The 12,297-nt window shown below is 38.1% G+C and overlaps 1 protein-coding gene and 2 non-coding genes across 4 annotated transcripts in view; all 3 read right to left on the minus strand.

Annotated features, from left to right (window-relative positions):
• LOC114459136 (E3 ubiquitin-protein ligase TRIM39-like) overlaps positions 1–12,297 on the minus strand; it is a 476,570-nt gene that overhangs the window by 181,181 nt on the left and 283,092 nt on the right. The gene's annotated exons all lie outside the window — the stretch shown is intronic.
• On the minus strand, positions 9,999–10,070 carry trnaa-agc (transfer RNA alanine (anticodon AGC)). Its single transcript has one exon. It is a non-coding gene; the product is annotated as a tRNA-Ala (tRNA).
• trnaa-agc (transfer RNA alanine (anticodon AGC)) lies at positions 12,137–12,208 on the minus strand. Its single transcript has one exon. It is a non-coding gene; the product is annotated as a tRNA-Ala (tRNA).

The following is a 12,297-nucleotide window of genomic DNA, read 5'->3' on the forward strand; positions in this document are numbered from 1 at the left end:
CAAACTCAAACCCTGGAACAGTCATGTGACAAATTAATCAATAGTTCTTGTTGAGAATTATTATTATTCTGGATACAGTGGAAACAGAAACTATAAAAAATAATTATATTGTGAACCTGTTTATATTGTGGGGAACATATTATATACATAAATGTAATTGGAGTCTAAAACACCACTTTAAAAAGATAATAGACTAATATAAGACCTCTTTACAGTTATTTGGGTCATTCTGTGCTTGTGCAACTCTGCGGCGATGACGCGCTGGTGACGACATAAACCAAGATGGCGGCGGCCCGGACTACAGCTGACACTATGTAATAAAGCCTTAAAAGACATGGATATAATGAAAAGAGTGGATGGACAGATGCATTAACATGCAGACTTTCACATGGACACACACGGACTTATTAAACACACACAGACTTATTAACAACACACGGACTTATTAAACACACACGAACTTATTAAACACACACAGACTTATTAAACACACACGGACCTCAGTGCACACGGTGAACGGAACAGGTTTCACCGCTCGGCTGGCACTAGGACCCAGAAGCAGAGTAAGTGCGTCCCCTATCCAGCCTTCACAGGCTGTAATATCATCAGTTTATCATTTTACCAGTTATTAGAGCTACTGTCTTTACCAGGGAGATAATATTTATTACTGGTGATTGTTTTCTGGAGTTTTACTGGGATTTTTACCGGTGATTAGTTCATATCTCCCTTGCGCTTCGCGGTCCAAACTGACACCGTAGCCACACACGTATGAGTGCGTCACACACGTCATTATACGGGGTGGATTAAAGAATGAACAAAGGATTGTTTAATCCCGTTCTTCTCCTTGTTATTATCACATTATAAAAAAGTTTAAAAATAGCAGGAATCAGTGCTGGTCTCGAACGGTCTTGACGGAAAATCCGAGACAAGACCAAGACCTTTAAAATTTGGTCTCGAGACCAAGACCGGTCTTGACCACCACAACACTACCATGTCTATCTCTTAATATATCTACGGTTCATCTCTAGTTTTTCCCCCTCACCTGTTTCAATTGACAACTTCATTCGCTGCTCCAGACATAAACAGACACACGTGAAGCCCCTCCCCTCAGCAGCAGCTGAACACCAATAGGGAACTATAAATCACGGAATCGACCAATGAAAACGGCTAAACGCGGAAATGGACAGAATCAACACGAAACGCTGTCACCGTGAGGCAAGGAATGTTTTTTTATGGGGAAATGTTCTGGGGAGCACTGGTAATGTGTGTACTAGACCATCAATACCAGGGATTGTAGAGTCTGAAACATCGTAGATTAATGATAACTTCTGATACTGTCAAATATTCTGACCCCTAGTGGTGAAATAACTGATGCATCCTTGCCTCCATTTGTTTTTGTGTAATCATTATGGTCTAGAATGATGTCATCAGGACCATTTAAATTAAGTTTTGATAAACTTAATTTAAAATAACCTAAAAAATAAACCTGATCAGATTCAGTAAACCATTGATCCCTGAGGGGAAATATGATGACTGTGACATTAATGTTGTTCTCATACATTTTTATATGACATAAATAATTAAAAATGAGCAGTCAGAATAATCACTGTCACTACAATTTATATCTATCTTACTTCATTTTTGACATACGTTTTTGTTTAATTTTGTTGTTTTATTAGTATTTATTTTGTATTATATATCTTTTTTCCGGAAAAAAATAAATAAAATACTGGAGCTCGGTTGGGCGGTGCAGGAAAATTCTCTTATTTTCAAATCCAAAACTTGACAGGTATGAACAGAGTCGCTTAATGATGACATAATGCCATGTGTGTCGTAAATAAACGAGATGACGAGTTTCTCTGTGTGAACCGAGTTGAGCTGATGATCACGTCCGTTGTACCGTACCAGAAAAGGGACAGGGAGGGGGGATTCCTGCTGTGAGCTTGGAACAGCCTGAGCTGGCAGTATGAGTACACCCATAATGGTGTCTTTCACTGGTTCTACATTCACTGGTTTTGTTCCACTCATTTCTCTTCTTTTCTGAGGAGTCCATGTTTGCTGTCACGGCTGAGTGGTTCCACAATCCTCCATTCACCTGTAACATCAGCATGGAATCAGCTCCACCTGAAGGATGGAAGAGACAGAATGAACATGAAGGATCTAGAAATATTCATCCATCCTTTGCAGTGTCATCACTTTGAAATTGACTAAAACTATCAGTTTGTTCAGAGATCACATGATGTGGAGGAAAATGAAGGTCTTCAGTGGAAACAGTTTAACTTTACCGATTCTACAACGTTGAGGAAAAAAAGAAAAAGAAAAAAACGGACCTATTAATTAGAAAAGCTGGAGCGGAGTATGGAATGAACTGATTAGATCAGAGTGTTTATATCACACATTTTAGATACAGGCCTATATAATGTGATAATAGTTTTTTGCTAATATTGGACTAGTATCAGATATCTATATCAGAAAGGAACATCCCTACTTTAAACTATTGTAGATGAAAGGTCACATGTCATGTAGGTAATGTAGGGCATTAATCTACTGCCACATGACAAGTTAAGATCTAAACCCAACCATATAACACTGATGGAAAAGGTTCATCATTCATTTATTGGTCGCGATGGGGCGGGGCTAACACCGGAGCTACAGTCTATTTCCAACCAGGAAATAGTGGCAGGGACGTATGTTTATTTCAAAATAAAGGTGCATCTTAAAGATGACGATGTTCATCCATGTCTTCATTGTGCATCAATGTAAATGGATCGTTAATTAACACTAGCATGACCAGAGTGGTGTCATTTGACACCTATACCTATAAAGTCCAAGCTGGTGTCAGATGGCGGGTGTGAACAACTCAGCTTGTGACCATTGTTATGTTACTGAGGCCACTACTCCCCCCTCAGCTAGGGTGGGGGGGTGGCTAGGTAGGTTCCAGGACACAAAGACCTTTTGTAATCTCCTTTGTGTTTCCCATACAGCAGCTACATAGAGGTTGCAACTTATATTTCAACTTTTGCAACAGAAAGTAGTAGGTAGTAATAGTGAGACGGCAACAGTTTGTTTGCATTCTTGGTGAAATTTATTTAATAGAGATTTTGTGAACAATTCTGGCACTGCCACACCTCCTTTATGCATTTGCCACATGCAAACTTGTCACAATACATACAACGCTTGGTGGCACGGTTTTTCCTGCAGCAACACTTCACCTGGCACAATGCCCTTTTCCCCACATCAGGTGTGGGTGGTTGTTGCTGAAGGTTTTGCTCATTCACCTCCTTGGCTGCCATATGAGACCGGGCAAGCTCATTTGCAAGCTCCAGCAAGAAGTCCACCCTTCTCTCCTTGACCCCAGTGCATGCCTGATAAAGCACATGTGCGTTCAGCGCTGCAATGTCAATCATGTTGTAAAACACAGCGACTGGCCAACGCCGTGTTCCTGAACGCACAGTGTACTTTCGAACCATCTGGTCCATGACATCCACACCGCATTTCATGCTGTTGTAGTCGGTGACTGTGTTCGGCTTTTTTTTCCGAGTAGCCTCAGTCTCCACCACGCTGTGCACGCTACTGAGGAGGCAGACAGTCTTCTTTCGTTTGGGCACATAAACAGTGTGGCACCAGAGGTTGAAAACACTTGTGTGCTGAATTCCTCACGGGCCAAATTCTTTTTAGCTGAATCTGTAAGCTGCCGGCGAATCTTATTGACTGTGCCAAGGAGGGTGGTCGTTCGGCTGTGCAGTCGACGTGCTAGTGACAATGAAGTGAAAAAATTGTCGGTTGTAACAGTTCTTCCTTTGTCCATAAACGGTTCCATAAGCTTCATCACCACATTTTCAGACAATCTCTCCCCAGGTGGACGACTGGGGTCTTTGCCAAGATATGGGATGATTTTGCACACCTACTTGGATTTAAGGTCACATGCCACACAGAACTTGATACCAAACTTGTCCGGCTTCGTTGCAATGTATTGCAAGAAACAGCAGCGAGTCTTAGTTGGAAAAAGTTGCTCATCTATGGTGATGTGCCTGCCTGGGTTGTACGAAGTGATGCAGTTGGCAACAAAAGACCCCCAAACGTCAGAGATTGCAGCAAACCGGTCAGTCGCAACTCGTTCACCGCGTGTGTCCTTGTCGTCGAAGCGTAGATGCTGCATGATGTCCTTGAAACGGTTTCGAGCCATAATCCTGTTTATCAGGGGCGGTCCCAGATTTGCTGACCATGCGTCATGCAGCGATGGAAGGCGGACAATCCCCCACAGAAGCAGGATGGCAATGAACGCCATTAGTTCAGGTATGGCCATGAACCAGTTCTCATGTTGTGTCTGGAGTGCATGCTGGACAGTCCACTCCTGAATGGTCCGAAGCATTTCCAGAGTTATGAAGCAGAAGAAACTCTGTAAGCGACTCGTCACCTTTCTTCTGGCCAAAGCAGTTGGCTCTCCATCTGTGACGTGACCTTCAATTGGGCTGTGATGGAGAGGCCTTCCGACCTGTTCTTCACGCCACACTGTGCCGTCTTTTGCCCTCTCTGTCAGCCACTCGTGTGTCTCCAGGCAACCTCTCTTTTCTGAAGGTGGCGAATCCTCCTCATGTATAGGGTGATCATATTTTTGAGATGTGATTAATGAAACATTAAAAACACAACTGCCATAATCAGCAAACAAAAAAAAGGATGTTTAGAAAATCTTACCGGAAGAAATTTCAGAGTCAGAACTCAGCTGAAGGGATATTTCTTCTCCATCGGAGTCACAGGGGTTGACGTCATTTAGGATCATCTCCAAAGCCTGCTGAGAGCTGTAAACTTTTGACATCCTTGCTTCTCAGTCGCCAGAGTCAGTGAAATATCTGCCCTGAGTTGGCTATTTTTTCACCTTGAGGTGATAAGCCTTTTCAAACTTTCACTATGGTTCAGTACTTCCGCATTGGGTCAAAGGTCAAGAGGGATAATGTCAGCATAACTGATGGTGTAAACAGAGATTGAGATTGTTTTTCCCTGTTGAAGCATTGATTCTTTGTGCATCTTGTGCACTTTCTTCAAATTTGTAAAATAATAGCTTAATAAAATAATTCATGGACCTGGTTAGTGAATGGTGGACCTCGTGAATTTACCTTTTTAAAGTGAGAACTCAAACAGTCCTTTTCACACTCGGAAATCTTTCTTTACCATAAATAGCAACAATACATTTGATTTATAAGCACAAAAACAATAAAGGTAAATAGTGAAAATACAGGAGTAGGAAACAGGAGCTTGGTTGCTTTATTACTGTTTTTCTTTTTCTAATTTTATTTATTGTGGTTTAATAATTGATCACAACACACATGGCTCATATTAATTTGGCCATTCTTATCCAATAATTCCATATAATGTTATTTGGATTAACAAACATCTACCTGGGAGAAACTGGTTTCTCAACACTGGCCATCATTTACACCAACCCCCAAAGTTTGTCACTGCCCAGCTGCACATTCCGATCGAATGGCTTTATTTACATAAGAGAGGTGGCCCCACTGAGTTGCAAATGAGTGTCATTTGGCGGCCTCTGGGCAGGGCAACAGGAGTAAGAAAACCTCGGGCATGCTAGTGTTAATTAATTGATGTGGATCGATGTATTGTTACACCAATATGTGGAAGCTGTTAAAAAAAGTTTCAGGCCAAACTGACACCGCGTCGGGGAGAAATTTACTCCACACACACACTAGGCATGGGCGGTAATACGGTAATACTGTGGTGTCATAAAAATAGCAACGGTATCAGTATCATTAGGGCTGGGTATCGATTAGAATAACAAGTGCCCGATTCGATTTCATTCACGATTCTCGATTCACTTTTGATTGATTTAAGGATATCAAGCAGTACCAATTTTACTTGGATATGAAAAACATTCTCATTAAAACTAATGATGTAAATAGTAGAAACTACAGCTTTATCTTGGTGCATTAGTAAAAATTTGAATATTTACATTAATAATTGAATTTCATTAGGGATGTAACGATTAATTGTAAGGCAGTTAAAAATCGATTCATAGGTATCATGATTCACATCGATACTGTGAAAATTTAAATTTGCTATCCAGAAGAGTTGGCGGCGGGCGTAATCTGCTAATACTTTCTTTCTGGCCGCCTTCTACTTTTAAACATGTTCATAATAGATTCCTTACCCCTTTAGCACCAAAAAATATCTGTAATATTACATGAATACCTGTAAAAGTCAGGTTTTTCTATGAGCTCTGTCTGCTAGCATAGCATCTCTTCTTCACTGCAAGATATCTGCATGCCAACCGACCACAGTGAACATGACCTGAGCAGAGGGGTGGGCGATTCACAATCACAATTTTATCACAGTTTTTTTCATTCAAATAATTTAGACCATTTTAAAGTGATTTATTAATAAAACAAACTTACTTAAAATCATCGTCCTAAATGGAAAAGAAGGAATAAAAGATCATTTAAATTGTATGTAAGCAACTTATCAAACTGGTTCCAAGTACGATTAACATCAAACAAAAAGGCTGACATGTTATTTTAGTCACAGTCTTTTTCCTTTGTTTAACTAAAGTGGTGTAGCATTAGCATTAGCAACACTTGTTACATAACCAGGTAGCAGATCAATCTAGTGATTTCTATTAGTTTATGAGGTAACACACTCATATTAATAAAATCCTATTTTAATCAGTGTTTGAATGCCTCATTTCACACAATTTAGACATTCATATCCTTTATAAGATAAAACGTTACTGCTTTGGTTACATTAGGCCTGGGTGATATGGACCAATATTCATTCTCTCTATTTTTCCTTAAAATGGCAATAGGTGATATAAACCATTTATTTTTATTAATAGTTTTACAAGAAAAACAATAATGGCCCAAAGTCGATGGAGAAAAATGCCACAAAGACCCTTTTATTAATTCTGTAGCATTGCTTCTTTCAGGGCAGCTCTGAGTGGCTGAAAGTCGTTTTTAAAGTAAATCACATTCAGGACACTGTCTCTTTAAGAAAGTGTAAACAGCCCATTGAGCTGCAGCAGCAGCAGCTCTGTTACTGCGGAGCAACAGAGAGTTAGTTAGAGAAGAGAAATACATGCAGTGTTTCCTCAAACGTGTCTCAGTGCTTCAACACTCAGAACTGATGGAGTGTGTCTGTGCACTGGGGGGGCAGAGCGTACTTATGCTCTGTTTAAGTGCTTAATAATTCTGTAATGTCTGTAATGCTGACAAACTGACTAGTAAATGATGTGATTTGGCAGATAAAAAAACCTTTGGATGTTCTGTGTATGGACCACAGACATATGACACAGACAAGACACCGCAAGGGTTAAAATGTGAACTACAGACGGTTCTAAGATCTCTGTGATTTGGGAGATCGTCGTCATGTTCTAATCCTTAATGATCTAATATCATCAGATCACACACCAAAACTGAAATGACTTAAATCAATTCAAAGCACAGGACAGGCTGTGTAAATAAAGTGGTAACAGACACATTGTAAACTCAACACATTCTCATTCCTTTGAGTCTCACAAAGGTTTTGTTCTAATGTTCCAGTGGCTGCACAACAAATATAACTGTATAATAAGAGACACAACCATAAACATGAATAAATAATTGTAAATAAAAGCAAACATCCAGAAATTAAATAAATTCTGAATTGTCTTAAAGTGTAATAAGTCAGGTTTTTGGTAAATGTAAGAAAATACTTTTAAATTCCTGTGAACAGTAAACTTCAAGAAAACTTCATTTTTCACCTTTTTTGCTCATTCTCATCATTTGCTGCTGAAGCACAGGGAACAAATATAGTTTCCCATGGTCGTGAAGGCATCATGTTTATATGCAGCTTTCTCTGCCAATGTGAGTTTTGTTTACATGTATTCTGAGTGTTGATTGGCTGGAAGGCTGGGGAATGGGCGGGGCATAAGCGAAGAAAGAGTCACAGTGTCTTACATTCCGTTCCCACAGGGAAGTGTGAGTGAATGACAGTGTTAGACGTTCTTTGTGTGTTTGATTGTTTATCTTTAGCATCAACTATTGTCTACAGGTTACTATGACCTCCATTAAAAAGCCTTTAAAAGACCCTAAAAACTAGTCTAATTATGATGTGCACACTTAAACTGGGATTAAAATGCAGAAGGGCATGAAAATTTATTAAAAGTGGCAAAGACCCAATTCAGAAAGAAGGCATAGAACTTCACAATCCAAGAGTTTTTGTTCCTTGGAGATGCCAGAGATTGAACCTGGGGTCTCAAACATGCTAAGCATACACTCTACCACTGAGCTACATCCCCAATTGTGTACACAAAAAAAGAGGAAAAAAAAAATGAGCAAAAAGTTGCAAATGCCCAAAATCATACGAAAGGCAATAGTAAGGCATAAGACTTAGAAAAATTTGGGTTTTTTTTTTCTTTATGAGAAAAGTCTATCAAAAGACCCTAAAAACTAGTCTAAATATGATGTGCACACTTAAACTGGGATTAAAATGCAGAAGAGCATAAAAAATGAGAAAAATATGATATACACCCAATTTAGAAAGAAGGCATAGAACTTCACAACCCATGACCTATTGTTTTTTGGAGATGCCAGGGATTGAACCTGAGGCCTCATGCATGCTAAGCATGCACTCTACCACTGAGGTACATCCCCTGTTTTTGTGATTAAAAATGAGAAAAAAAAATGAGAAAAAAGTTGCAAATGCCCAAAATCGGAGGTAAGATAATAGTAAGGCATAAGACTTGAAAAAATTTGGAGTTTTTTTTTTTTTTCTGAGAAAAGGCTATCAAAAGACTCTAAAAACTAGTCTAAATATGATGTGCACACTTAAACTGTAATTAAAATGCAGAATGGCATGAAAATTGATTAAAAGTGGCAAACACCCAATTCAGAAAGAAGGCATAGAAGTTCACAACCCATGAGTTTGTGTATTTTGGAGATCTCAGGGAATGAACCTGGGGCCTCATACATGCTAAGCATGTACTCTACCACTGAGCTACATCCCCTGTTTTTGTGATTAAAAAAGAGAAAAAAAAATGAGAAAAAAGTTGCAAATGCCCAAAATCGGAGGTAAGATAATAGTAAGGCATAAGACTTGAAAAAATTTGGAGTTTTTTTTTTTTTTTTTTTTTTTCTGAGAAAAGGCTATCAAAAGACTCTAAAAACTAGTCTAAATATGATGTGCACACTTTAACTGGGATTAAAATGCAGAAGAGCATAAAAAATTAGAAAAATGTGACAAACACCCAATTCAGAAAGAAAACATAACTTCACAATCCATGAGTTTTTGTTTTTTGGAAATGCCAGGGATCAAACCTGAGGCCTCATACATGCTATGCATGCACTCTACCACTGAGCTACATCCCCTGTTGACTTGACAAAAAATGAGAAAAAAAAAAATGAGAAAAAAGTGTCAAATGCCCAAAATCGGAGGTAGGATAATAGTAAGGCATAAGACTTGAAAAAATTTGGAGTTTTTTTTTTTTTTTTCTCAGAAAAGGCTATCAAATAACCCTAAAAACTAGTCTAAATATTATGTGCACACTTAAACTGGGATTAATATGCAGAATGGCATAAAAAATGAGAAAAATGTGACAAACACCCATTGCAGAAAGAAGGCATACAAGTTCACAAACATTGAGTTTTTGTTTCTTGGAGATGCCAGAGATTGAACCTGGGGTCTCAAACATGCTAAGCATGCGCTCTACCACTGAGCTACATCCCCAATTGTGTTCACAAAAAATGAGGAAAAAAAAAAATGAGCAAAAAGTTGCAAATGCCCAAAATCATACGAAAGGCAATAGTAAGGCATAAGACTTGGAAAAATTTGGATTTTTTTTTTTTCTTTATGAGAAAAGTCTATCAAAAGACCCTAAAAACTAGTCTAAATATGATGTGCACACTTAAACTGGGATTAAAATGCAGAAGAGCATAAAAAAATGAGAAAAATATGATATACACCCAATTTAGAAAGAAGGCATAGAACTTCACAACTCATGAGCTATTGTTTTTTGGAGATGCCAGGGATTGAACCTGGGGCCTCATACATGCTAAGCATGCCCTCTACCACTGAGCTACATCCCCAATTGTGTTCAAAGAAAATGAGAAAAAAAAAAAGAGAAAAAAGTTGCAAATGCCCACAATCGGAGGGAAGGCAATAGTAAGGCATAAGACTTGGAAAAATTTGGGTTTTTTTTTTCTTTATGAGAAAAGTCTATCAAAAGACCCTAAAAACTAGTCTAAATATGATGTGCACACTTAAACTGGGATTAAAATGCAGAAGAGCATAAAAAATGAGAAAAATATGATATACACCCAATTTAGAAAGAAGGCATAGAACTTCACAACCCATGAGCTATTGTTTTTTGGAGATGCCAGGGATTGAACCTGAGGCCTCATGCATGCTAAGCATGCACTCTACCACTGAGGTACATCCCCTGTTTTTGTGATTAAAAATGAGAAAAAAAAAATGAGAAAAAAGTTGCAAATGCCCAAAATCGGAGGTAAGATAATAGTAAGGCATAAGACTTGAAAAAATTTGGAGTTTTTTTTTTTTTTTCTGAGAAAAGGCTATCAAAAGACTCTAAAAACTAGTCTAAATATGATGTGCACACTTAAACTGGAATTAAAATGCAGAATGGCATGAAAATTGATTAAAAGTGGCAAACACCCAATTCAGAAAGAAGGCATAGAAGTTCACAACCCATGAGTTTGTGTATTTTGGAGATCCCAGGGAATGAACCTGGGGCCTCATACATGCTAAGCATGCACTCTACCACTGAGCTACATCCCTGTTTTTGTGATTAAAAAAGAGAAAAAAAAAATGAGAAAAAAGTTGCAAATGCCCAAAATCGGAGGTAAGATAATAGTAAGGCATAAGACTTGAAAAAATTTGGAGTTTTTTTTTTTTTTTTTTCTGAGAAAAGGCTATCAAAAGACTCTAAAAACTAGTCTAAATATGATGTGCACACTTTAACTGGGATTAAAATGCAGAAGAGCATAAAAAATTAGAAAAATGTGACAAACACCCAATTCAGAAAGAAAACATAACTTCACAATCCATGAGTTTTTGTTTTTTGGAAATGCCAGGGATCAAACCTGAGGCCTCATACATGCTATGCATGCACTCTACCACTGAGCTACATCCCCTGTTGACTTGACAAAAAATGAGAAAAAAAAAAATGAGAAAAAAGTGTCAAATGCCCAAAATCGGAGGTAGGATAATAGTAAGGCATAAGACTTGAAAAAATTTGGAGTTTTTTTTTTTTTTTTCTGAGAAAAGGCTATCAAATAACCCTAAAAACTAGTCTAAATATTATGTGCACACTTAAACTGGGATTAATATGCAGAATGGCATAAAAAATGAGAAAAATGTGACAAAAACCCATTGCAGAAAGAAGGCATACAAGTTCCCAAACATTGAGTTTTTGTTTCTTGGAGATGCCAGAGATTGAACCTGGGGTCTCAAACATGCTAAGCATGCGCTCTACCACTGAGCTACATCCCCAATTGTGTACACAAAAAATGAGGAAAAAAAAAAATGAGCAAAAAGTTGCAAATGCCCAAAATCATACGAAAGGCAATAGTAAGGCATAAGACTTGGAAAAATTTGGATTTTTTTTTTTTCTTTATGATAAAAGGCTATCAAAAGACCCTAAAAACTAGTCTAAATATGATGTGCACATTAAAACTGGGATTAAAATGCAGAAGAGCATAAAAAATGAGAAAGATATGACAAACACCCAATTTAGAAAGAAGGCATACAACTTCACAATCATTGAGTTTTTGCTCCTTGGAGATGCCAGGGATTGAACATGGGGCCTCATGCATGCTAAGCATGCACTCTACCACTGAGGTACATCCCCTGTTTTTGTGATTAAAAAAGAGAAAAAAAAATGAGAAAAAAGTTGCAAATGCCCAAAATCGGAGGTAAGATAATAGTAAGGCATAAGACTTGAAAAAATTTGGATTTTTTTTTTTTTTTTTTTCTGAGAAAAGGCTATCAAAAGACTCTAAAAACTAGTCTAAATATGATGTGCACACTTAAACTGGAATTAAAATGCAGAATGGCATGAAAATTGATTAAAAGTGGCAAACACCCAATTCAGAAAGAAGGCATAGAACTTCACAACCCATGAGCTATTGTTTTTTGGAGATGCCAGGGATTGAACCTGGGGCCTCATACATGCTAAGCATGTGCTCTACCACTGAGCTACATCCCCAATTGTGTTCAAAGAAAATGAGAAAAACAAAAATGAAAAAAAAGTTGCAAATGCCCACAATCGGAGGGAAGGCAATAGTAAGGCATAAG

This window comes from Gouania willdenowi, unplaced genomic scaffold (assembly GCF_900634775.1).
Source record: "Gouania willdenowi unplaced genomic scaffold, fGouWil2.1 scaffold_269_arrow_ctg1, whole genome shotgun sequence".
In the NCBI taxonomy this organism is placed as follows: domain Eukaryota; kingdom Metazoa; phylum Chordata; class Actinopteri; order Blenniiformes; family Gobiesocidae; genus Gouania; species Gouania willdenowi.